Raw genomic sequence first — 11,478 nt, forward strand, 5'->3', positions numbered from 1 at the left:
TCAAAAAGGTTCAGGAACCTAATATTAAATAAAAATTTAGTTAAAGTATAGCGACCTTCAAAATAATTAAACCATATATACACCCGTGAAATTAGTTTCTGATATTCAGTTACAGCTAAATTGTTCTGTTGATTTTAAAAGTACAAAAAATATACCAAAACATGTTAGAAGAGTGAAGTCCAACACTTTGTGAGAAGAGAAACAACTAGATGGCTGAATGTGAGGGAAAGTGGAACAATGAGAGCATAAATATACTTATATATTTAACTAGTATTTTAGCATGTGCATGGCCCAGAATAAATATTTATTTTATAATTATAATTTATAATTTAAAATTATGATAAATAATTTATATTATAATACATTGTTATGGTTAATTATTGACAAATTATTTTAAAAAATATTAAAATTTATTTTGTTTATATGATATGTATATCTAGTTGTCTTGCTTCTCTATTAGTTAGGAATGTGATAACTCACTCCCTGTATGTTGTTTGTGTTTGGATCCTGTGATTATCTTGAACTTTGTGTTCGGGGGAGCAGATGGCTAGGTGAAGTGCTTTAAGGAACCTTATGCTGAAGGACGTCGAGACACAATGCTCTAATAGGATGTGACAGTGGGGCATAAGCTTTTATATTAATTGCATGATGTTAGTCTATTGTATTTTATCTCACTGATTTAAAAAAATATTTTTGTAAATTTTGACGGCCTTATTTTGATCCGAATATGTTTTAATAAGTTTTAATTGATAATAGTGAAGTGAATGTGAACCTTTTACCCGTGTGAATTTAGTTACCGATATTTTTATATATTTTATTTATTTATATATATGTCGGGATAGAGGGTGTTACAATAGTTCAATTATTTTTTTACAGAAATGTTTAAATACTAGTTGATTATCATAACTACAAAAATACCATTCTATGTCAGGTTTTCTACATCAATTGTTAAATAACCGACATGGAAAGTGATGTAGTGACATTTTTTACAAATAATTGCAACTTATTTAAATCGATTATTGTTTAACCGATGCAAACACATATGCTTGTTGCATCGCCTCTAAGTTGAAACCATTTAAACAAAGTTTTTCAACATTGGTTAAAATAATAACCTATTGGTGTTTCCTACTCTTCACTCACAACAATGTTTCTTGTACCTTCAACATGTTTGAAAACAAAAATTCCCTATTTTGAGTAATATAAAATGAAAAATTGAATGATAATTGAGTCTGAGATTTCAAATCACATCATAAAATGATGGTTTGTGATGAATTTAACATCTGCAAGTTTCATCAACTTGTTTTTCTTTTTTGTTTTCATTTTTTAAGTGATTTTTTACGATTCATGTTGAATTTTATATATATACTTGACTTAAATATGTTTTTGTCTTGACAAATTAGAAATGGTTTTTTTTCATTTGCGTTGATCCCCAATAAAATATATATTTTTTTGTATTATTTTGTTTGACTCCTAATATATCTATTTTTTTTTTTTTGCTTTTTGTCCCATAATATGTAGATAATTTGCTATTAGTACCTATCAATTTTTTTTCAAAGGGACTAATAAAAAATTATAAGGATTGAAAGAAAAAAATAGATATATTAGAAGGACTAAAATAAAATAACAAGCACTAAAGACAAATTTTTTGTTTTATTAACGGCTGAAGGAAAAAACAAAAAAAATTATCAGGGACCCAAAATAAAATACATTAATTTATCAAGAACCAATAATATATTTAAGCATATACACTTTTATGATAAGATAAAAAATATTATAATGTTATCATTTTTAATATAAAAATAAAAAATCTTTCAAATATTTTTTTGACTTTATATACGTCGGTAATTTTTGTTGGGGTAAATTTAAATTACCAATGAATTTTTATCCTTCAACTTTTTTTCCGATAATTTACATCTACCACATATTCTTAATCCATCATTAAAATTTGTTGATAATTTAAATTTATCTTTCGAATTTTATCCGTCGATAATTAGCATTTTTCTTGTAGTGTACTTAGTAGCCAATGTTAGAGTTATTTAGGAGGAGGTTATGTGGTTGAAAGGAATGGCTTTTATTTTTTGGTTGTAGGCTTACTTTAATAAATTCCGGCTTGTCAAATTTTCCTCTACATTTTTTCTCCTTTATAGGGGCTCCAAAAAGGTTAAATGCATAGAAGATTCTTATGGAGTGGATGTTCTAGTATAGAAAATATTTGCTAGATAAATTGGAATAGTATTTGTCTATCAAAATCCAAAGGAGCACTTGGGATAAAGGATCTTGACAAGTTCAATATCATCTTACTTACCAAGTGGCGTTGGTGGTTCCTGGTGAATCATGATCCTATATATATGGTATAATTTGTTGAACCATAGGTATGGTTGTTTAAGTTCTTTATCTTATAGCTCTATTGGTGTGGCCGCTCATACTAACTCATCCATATGGTGGAAGGATTAGATGAGTTTAGATGAAAATAGTGGTTTCTTCTCTAATTTCCAGGAGGACTTTCTTCGATGATGATGTAAGCTCCATTTGAGCTTGTAGGCCTAGGATCTTCTTCATCAATGGATTCCTTTGCTTCTTGGAAGATGAATGGCAGTAGAATGGAGAAGGAAGAGAGAGAGGAGACGCCACTTCAAGGAGAAGATGAGTCTAGAAGAAGCTCACCACCATAGGAGGCCATGGATAAGAGCTTGGAGGAAGAAGGAGATGAATAAAGGGAGAGGAAGAGAAGAACACAAAATTTTGTGCTCTAAAAGAGCTCTGAAATCTGAAGTTTAATATTCAAATGATCAAAGTTCAAAAAAATACACACACATGACCTCTATTATAGCCTAAGTGTCACACAAAATTGGAGGGAAATTTGAATTTCAATTCAAATTTTACTTGAATTTGAAATTGAATTTGTGGAGCCAAACTTTGGAGCCAAAATTTTACTAATTATGATTAGTGAATTTTAGTTATGGTTCAGCCCACTAATCCAAGATCAATTCCAAGATTCTCCACTAAGTGTGCTTAGGTGTCATGAGGCATGTAAAGCATGAAGGACATGCACAAAGTGTGACTATATGATGTGGCAATGGGGTGTAGTAAGCAAATGCTCACCTCCCCCTCTCAAATTTTATTGGATTGGGCTTCTACCAATTCAATTAAACTTATTTCCAACCACACACATCAAATATTCACTTAGTTCATGTGAAATTACAAAACTACCCTTAATACAAAAACTAGTCTAGGTGCCCTAAAATACAAGGGCTGAAAAATTCTATATTTCTAGGGTACCCTACCTACATTATGGAGCCCTAAATACAAGACCCAAAATTAATGAAACCTTAATCTAATGTGTACAAAGATAAGTGGGCTCATACTTAGTCCATGGGCCCGAAATCTACCCTAAGGCTCATGAGAACTCTAGGGCCTTCTCTTGCATCTTTGGCCCAATCTTCTTAGAGTCTTCTATCCAATGCCCTTCGGGGGTAGGATTGCATCATTCCCTCCCCCTTGAAAAGGATTTGACCTCAAATCCAGAGGTTCTTGAAACTCATTAATTCTTTCCTCAACACCTGTAAAAAGAATAAAAACATATGTATTAGTGATGTTGGGTATGTTAGAGTACGGTAAGGACTGAAAACCCCTTTCCAGGCCATCTTCCCATAAGAGAATATAGTTCCTCACCAACTCAATGAGCAGTGCTACAAGTATAGAAAAACATGGGACAAACCTTTTGTAAAAGTTTGTTAAGATATTGAAGCCCCAAATTTCCCTTATACTTGGTGGAGTAGGCCACTCAGGAATGACCTTTATTCTCTTAGGATCCATGGGAAGCCCTTTATCACTATTTAAAAAGTCAAGGAAAGTAATGGAATAAAACATACATTTTTCTTTATTTTCATGTTGATTATTCCTACAAAAAATTACAACAAACCTAAGGTGTCCCACATGAGCACCTAGGTTTGCATTGAAACAAAAAATAAGAACAAACCTACCTAATGAGTCCCTATGTACACAAATCATGAAGATGTTGGGTGCATGAGTGATTTTACAAAAGAGTGTTGCACCACTCAACACATTCATCATAATGCCTATCATAGGGATTTGGTGCCTAATAAAACTTATTTTAGGCACCAACAAAGCACAAGGATTTAAGCTCTCCCGAACCAAACCCTCATCCAACAACTCCTTTACTTAAGGAATAACCTCAAGCTCAAGAGGTATGGCAGTGCTAAGGGATGTTTCCCTTGATAGGAGAAGGTAGAAAGATTGTTTAAGAAGGAGTGCTCTTTTAATATCACCTTTTGTTGCAAAATGATTTTCCTTCTTAACAATCTTCTTGGAGGAATCTTTTTTCTCCTTTTCCTTCCCCTTGGCCTTTGAAGACAAGGCCTTACTATCCTTCTTTTTCTTTTGTTTTTCTAGTTTTTCTTCCTCATCCCTCTTATCTTTCATAGTTAATTGATCTTTGGCCACCTGTGAAGGTGTTTGAGGATGCAACACAAATTTAGTGCCAAGATGGGTGAGGGTAATTTCATTAGTTAGGCCATTGTAAATGATCTTCCTATCAAATTGTCATGGCCTTCCTAAAAGAATATGCCCTGCCTCCATGGGAACTATATCACAATTAACTTCATCCTTATATGTCCCAATGGAGAAAGGTACCTTCACTTGTTGGTTAACTATCATTTCCCCTTGCTCATTGAGCCATTGAAGTTTATAAGGTTTTGGGTGGGGAATGATAGTGAGGTTCAACTTGGAAACTAATCTTGTGCTACAACAATTGCAACAAGACCCACTATCCACAATGAGAGAATAAGTTTTATCTAAAATTTTGCATCTTGTATGAAATATGTTCTCTCTTTGTGATTGAGATAGATCACAAGATTGACCTCCAAGGAGCCTTCTAACCATTAAGAGGTCACATTCTTCATGGGGGTAGACTTCCTCACTAGGCTCTTCACCCCTTACTTCATCTTCACTTCCACTAGAGGAAGGGCAAGAAGTAGTCTCCTCTTGACTACTATAAATGTCTTGACCCTTCATGATCATGGTTTTCTTTGTGGGGCATTGAGAGGCAATGTGACCTCTCCTAAGACATTTGAAGCATTTAATGTTGCTAGTCCTTTCTTGGGAACTAGTCTTAGGGGTGTATTTCTCTATGGTCTTACCTTTATCTTCCTTGGGTTTTGAAGGTGCAACCTCCAAAATTCCACGGGCTTGGTCCTTCCTTGGATAAGAGTGAGAGCCATAAGATTTTGAAGAGGGTTTTCTTTTATGTTGTTGCTCCACTCTTATACAAAGTTGGACTAGCTCATCCAGGTCCCTATATGGAAGGAGTTCAACCTTGTCTCTCACTTCCATATTAAGCCCACTAAAGAACCTAGCTATGCTTGTTCTTTCCTCCTGCCTAAGTCCAGCTCTTAAAAGGAGTAGTTCCATTTGTTGTCTATATTCTTCAACACTCATACTCCCTTGTCTAAGCCTTTGGAACTTGTCCATAAGCCCCCTTTCATAGTAGGAGGGAATGTGCCTCATCCTAAGGGCACTCTTAAGATCATTCCAATACTCTATTGGAGGATCCCCATGAATTCTCTGTTCCCTAACAAGGGAAGTCCACCAATAGAGGGCATACCCTTGAAAGCTAAGGGTAGCCAATGGAAATTTTCTCTCTACGCTAATATGATGGCAAGCAAAGAGTTGTTCAACCTTCATTTCCCAATCAAAGTAGGCCTTAACATTATCTTTTCCATGGAAATATGAGAGGCTAATGTTAACCTCTTGAGACCTTCTATCCTTTTCTTTTCTTTGGGAGTGATGTTTAGTATGTGAACTATGGCGCCCTCTATAATAGTCGCTAAGTTCTTCACTTAAACTCTTGCAAGAGTCATGACTACTATAGGAGGCATGTTTTTCTCTTTTCATTTCTTTCATAATTTTTCTTCTTTCTTCCTCTCTTATTTTCTCTCTTTCATCTTGACTTATTTCTTCCACTCTTTTTCTTTTCTCTCTTTTTTTTCTTTCCACAATTTAAGGGATCTCAACTCATCTAATATCTTATACAAGGGGTCCTTAGGAGTAGAACCCTCACCATTAACACTAGATGAAGAATGACGACTCATGTTGGTTCCTAAGTTATGGTTCTTTCTTGTTGGGGGTTTGAAAAAAAGGTAAAAGAAACTATGGTTGAAACTAGCCAAAATAAACACTAAAAGAGGTGTGAAAGATAAGGTAAAAACTAATTGGTAAAAGGCAAGCTATCTAGGCGGTTTGACAATGGAGGGTGAAGGAAATAAGCTATGAAAGTAAGCAAGAAATTAAAGTGCAAGAAATGCAAACTAGGCGGATCCTAAGAGTGTTTGGATGACCTCATTTAAGGTTCCCAACAAAACACTCACTATCCTAAGGGAAAATTGCCTAAAATTATTACATACAAATGGAAGTAGGGTGACCTATTGGAGGCTCCCAACTTACTTCCAATGAAAGGCCTTTTTGTTACAAAGTTTGAAAGCAAAGAAAATTGCCAATTACAAATTACAAAAAAAAAAAGAAGTCCTCAATTTTGGTGGCTATTCTCTCTTTTGTGTTTCACTCAATTTGGAGTGCTTCTTATTCCAATAGCTCTTAAGATGGTTGGCCCCTTGCTTCTTGACTCAAATTCTTCAAGGGATGACACCAATCCTCCTTTCCAATTCCCTAGCAACTCACAAACAAGGAAACAAAGAGACAAGCAATAACTAAAGACCAAAAAATGAGATGAAAGCTAAACCAAAAGTGTTTTGACAAGGCAGATTTTCAAGGATGATTCAACAATTAAAGCAATGAAAAGCACATAAAAGCAAGGTAGGACTCAAAGAGAAACTTAGAATGACTCTAGAGTAGAGTAAAAAAAACTAAAAAAAAAGACTCAAGAAACCTCTATTTTTGGCACTTGTTTTCACAATAATTTTCAATTGGAATTTCAGAACTAGGATTGCTATAAAATAGACACCAATTATAGAACAAATTTTGAGCCAAAACAACAAGCACACTTTCCTTTCACTTTTTTATTCCTGGACACTGATTTTTCTGCCAACTTGTGTGATTTTTATTATTTTTTAATTTAATCCAAATCGCTTGGATCTTTTTTTATAATCTTGGTCCAGATGTCTAGAAAATTCAATAAAAAATTCAGCTCAAAAAACATAGTGACGAATTCCCAGTAATTTATACAAGTTCGTATGTTCAAGCTGCCAACACCAGCGATTTCAACCTAGAAATCAAGAGTGGTGTTTATGTTGCTTAAGGCTTGGATAGTTACAATTTGTGTTTGCTTATGCTCAATTATCTTGAATAACACAATTCAAGAGAGCTTAAGACTTATTTGATTCACAAATCCAGCCACAACTCAGCACCAAAACTCAACTTCATCATAGGCATCATGTAGGAATCTTAGAAAACAAAAAAGAGTTCAACAACAAGACTACTTCTAGGAATTGATTTAGAACATGTTATGAACTAAATAACATGCATGAATTAGACTCAAAATTCAAAAGATAGGCTAAGAATTACAAGAATACATGAAAAAATGTATCTAGAATTCAATCAACAAAAATAAAAATTCAACACAAACTTAGAACATAATGTGACAATTACTATGACTAAACATGACTCTAAGACAACATGGATTAAGGGATTTACACTTAGATTTTTGTGTTTTTTTTTCTAATCAATATTTTGGAAGAAAATTTAGATCTAAGGTTCAGCACAAGAATATTATGAATGAAAAATGATAGAACCTAAAATCAACACAAAAACATGATTCAAGAGTAGATCTACAAAATTTGAACCATAGAAATGCAAGAACAAGTGTAGATCTGAGATTTAATCGGTTTATTTTTTTGAATCTACTCTAAACATCACCAAACCACAAGACAATGGAGGATATACATGGAGAATAAGATGAGAACAAGGAATTAAAGAGAATTCACCGATCAAAAAGATAGAGGAAGCATAAGAACATCACGTAGATGAAGATGCTCTTGGTACCACATGATGTAAGCTCCATTTGAGCTTGTAGGCCTAGGATCTTCTTCATCAATGGATTCCTTTGCTTCTTGGAAGATGAATGGCAGCGGAATGGAGAAGGAAGAGAGAGAGGAGATGCCACTTCAAGGAGAAGATGAGTCTAGAAGAAGCTCACCACTATAGGAGGCCATGGATAAGAGCTTGGAGGAAGAAGGAGATGAATGAAGGGAGAGGATGAGAAGAGCATGAAATTTTGTGCTCTAAAAGAGCTCTGAAATCTGAAGTTTAATATTCAAATGATCAAAGTTCAAAAAAATGCACACACATGACCTCTATTTATAGCCTAAGTGTCACACAAAATTGGAGGGAAATTTGAATTTCAATTCAAATTTTACTTGAATTTGAAATTGAATTTGTGGAGCCAAACTTTGGAGCCAAAATTTCACTAATTATGATTAGTGAATTTTAGTTATGGTTCAGCCCACTAATCCAAGATCAATTCCAAGATTCTCCACTAAGTGTGCTTAGGTGTCATGAGGCATGTAAAACATGAAGGACATGCACAAGGTGTGACTATATGATATGGCAATGGGGTGTAGTAAGAAAATGATCACCTCCCCCTCTAAAATTTAATTGGATTGGGCTTCTACCAATTCAATTAAACTTATTTCCAACCACACACATCAAATATTCACTTAGTTCATGTGAAATTACAAAACTACCCTTAATACAAAAACTAGTCTAGGTGCCCTAAAATACAAGGGCTGAAAAATTCTATATTTCTAGGGTACCCTACCTACATTATGGAGCCCTAAATACAAGACCCAAAATTAATGAAACCTTAATCTAATATGTACAAAGATAAGTGGGCTCATACTTAGCCCATGGGCCCGAAATCTACCCTAAGGCTCATGAGAATCCTAGGGCCTTCTCTTGCATCTTTGGCCCAATCTTCTTGGATTCTTCTATCCAATGTCCTTGGGGGGTAGGATTGCATCAGATGACTCTAAGCTCTTCAAACACTCTTCAATTTATTTCTCCTCTTCCTCATTTAGCGCTTCAAATGCAGCTATAAGGGTTTTCTCAAGAAGTGAAGCATTAGACAATTTCTTCTTAGAGTGGACGAAAACTTCATCAAGAACATCCATCCAGAAAACAAGATTTCTCATCTTTTGGGTGATTCATAGACTTTAACACATTGAATGTGACCTCTTCATCATTCACCCTAAGCTTTATTTGGTCATCATTCACATCAACCAAAATACTAGTTGTGTTCATGAAGGGTCTTCCCAAAATAAGTGGCACTTCAGAGTACTCTTCCATGTCCATCACTACAAAGTCGACAGGAAAAATGAATTTATCCACCTTGACAAGTACATCTTCAAGAACACCATATGGATACTTAATGGAACAGTCCACTAATTAGAGGGTTATCTGTATAGGCTTAAGTTCAAGATCACCAATTTTTGCTGATAAAGAGATAGGCATAAGATTGAGGCTAGCTCCAAGGTCAAGTAAAGCTCTCCCCACCTTGAGTTTTCCAATAATTATTGGAATAGTGAAGCTACTAGTATCTTGGAGTTTTGATTGCAAATCCTTTAGGAAAAATGCACTACATCAGGCCGACAATTGACTTGTATCTTGCTCAATGAATCTTTTCTTGGTGAGAAGCTCTTTATAAATTTGGCATATGCGGTTATTTGCTCTAGAGCTTCCAAAAAAGGAGCATTGACTTGCAATCTTTTGCAAATCTCTAGAAACCTTGCATACTTTCTTTCCTTGTCCTTCCTTGTAGGAGCATGTGGATATGGAAGATCCTTGGGGGAAGGATTCATCACCACATTTTTTCTTTTCTTTCATTAATTGGCTTTTTCTTTTCAACTCCCCACCACTCTTTACTACCTCATTCTCACTCTTTTTTTTTTCTTACTCATGTTTTTCAGTATTATCACTTTTTTTCTCACCTTCTTCCTCAAGCTCATTTTCCTCATCCTTATTGACTTCCTCAACTACAACTTCTTACTCACTTTTTTCTTTACTCAAATCACCTACCAATGTACATTTCCTTTGTAGTAATGGCCTTGTATTGCTCCATAGGATTAGTTTGAGTATTGGTGACAAGAGGCCTACTTTTATGCTCTATCACTTCCTTGGCAATTTGTCCCATTTGTACCTCAAGGTTCTTGCTAGAAGCATCCTTATTCTTTTGGTTGGTGACAGAGATTTGCATGAATTGATTAAGAGTGTCTTCTAACTTAGAAGTATAGTCTTGATGAAGAGGTTTATATGGATGGCCTTGTTGAGCTTGATTACCATGAGGTGGTTGTCTATTGAAGGAACCAACATCTTGCTTCCAATCATAGTTGTTGTTGTTCCTCCACCCTTAATTAAAGGCATTGTTGTAAGGAGGATTTCTATAGTTTCTTTGTTGATTTTGATTTCCCATGTAATTCTTTTCTTCTTGGGAACCACCAAGTATGAAGCATTGATCACTTGGACAACCACCTCTACAAAGAGTGCAACTTAACACTTGTTGAGTACCAGATTATGTAGCTTGCACACTTTGGAGTTGAGAATTTTTTGAAATTTGCTTGGTTAGTGCATCAAGTTGTTAAGTGAGTAGCTTGTTTTGAGCTAAAATTGCATCATGAGAATTTAACTCAAGAACTCCTCCATTTTGTGTGGGAGTAAGAATTCTATCATGAAGAACCTCGTAGTCATTTGAGGTGTTATTCTCAATGATCTCCTTGGCTTCATCTGGTGTCTTGTACATAATTTTTCTTCTAGTTGAAGCATTAAGCATAAGTTTAGTTTGGGGTCTCAACCCCACCAAGAAAGTGTTAATTTGACCTCCATCATCAAGGCCATGAGCTAGACATTGTTTAAATAGACTATTAAACCACTCCCAAGCTTCACAAAGGGGCTCATCAACTCCTTGAGTGAAAGTAGCAATCACTGGCTTCTTTTGATTGATCTTGGATTAAGGGAAAAATCTATTCAAGAATTTGTCACAAAGCCCATCCCAAGTCAAAGGAAAGCTAGGAGGAATAGCTTGGTACCAATGCTCAGCCTTGTCAGCAAGTGAAAATGAGAAAAGACTAATACAAATGAAATCATCATCCACTTGATGAATCTTCACTGTATTGCAAATATGCACAAAGGTAGTCAAGTGGGCATAATGATCTTCATAATCAAAGCCATGTAACTTGTTTTGTTGGACCAATCCAATGAGAGATGCCCTTATTTCCACATTGTGAGCCACCACTCATGTTTGGCAAAACAAGTGAATTGGGCTCTAGTCTAGCTAGCCTCTCTAGTGTTTTCCTTTTCTTTTTCAAACTGTTGTTTCTCCTAACTATCCTCTCAACTTCTGGGTCGAAAAATAAAAGATCAATTGAGCTTCTAGTTTGCATAAACAAGGAAAATCAAACACTGAAGAAGAAAAGTTAGCACAAGAAAACAAAGTAGGAAAATAAATCTGAA

The 11,478-nt window shown here is 34.9% G+C and overlaps 1 pseudogene; it reads left to right on the forward strand.

Annotated features, from left to right (window-relative positions):
• The first annotated feature begins 10,856 nt into the window (after positions 1–10,856).
• LOC112997833 (uncharacterized) lies at positions 10,857–10,957 on the forward strand (annotated as a pseudogene).
• Positions 10,958–11,478: the final 521 nt, after the last annotated feature.

The sequence above is a fragment of the Glycine max genome, chromosome 1 (assembly GCF_000004515.6).
Source record: "Glycine max cultivar Williams 82 chromosome 1, Glycine_max_v4.0, whole genome shotgun sequence".
Classification (NCBI taxonomy): domain Eukaryota; kingdom Viridiplantae; phylum Streptophyta; class Magnoliopsida; order Fabales; family Fabaceae; genus Glycine; species Glycine max.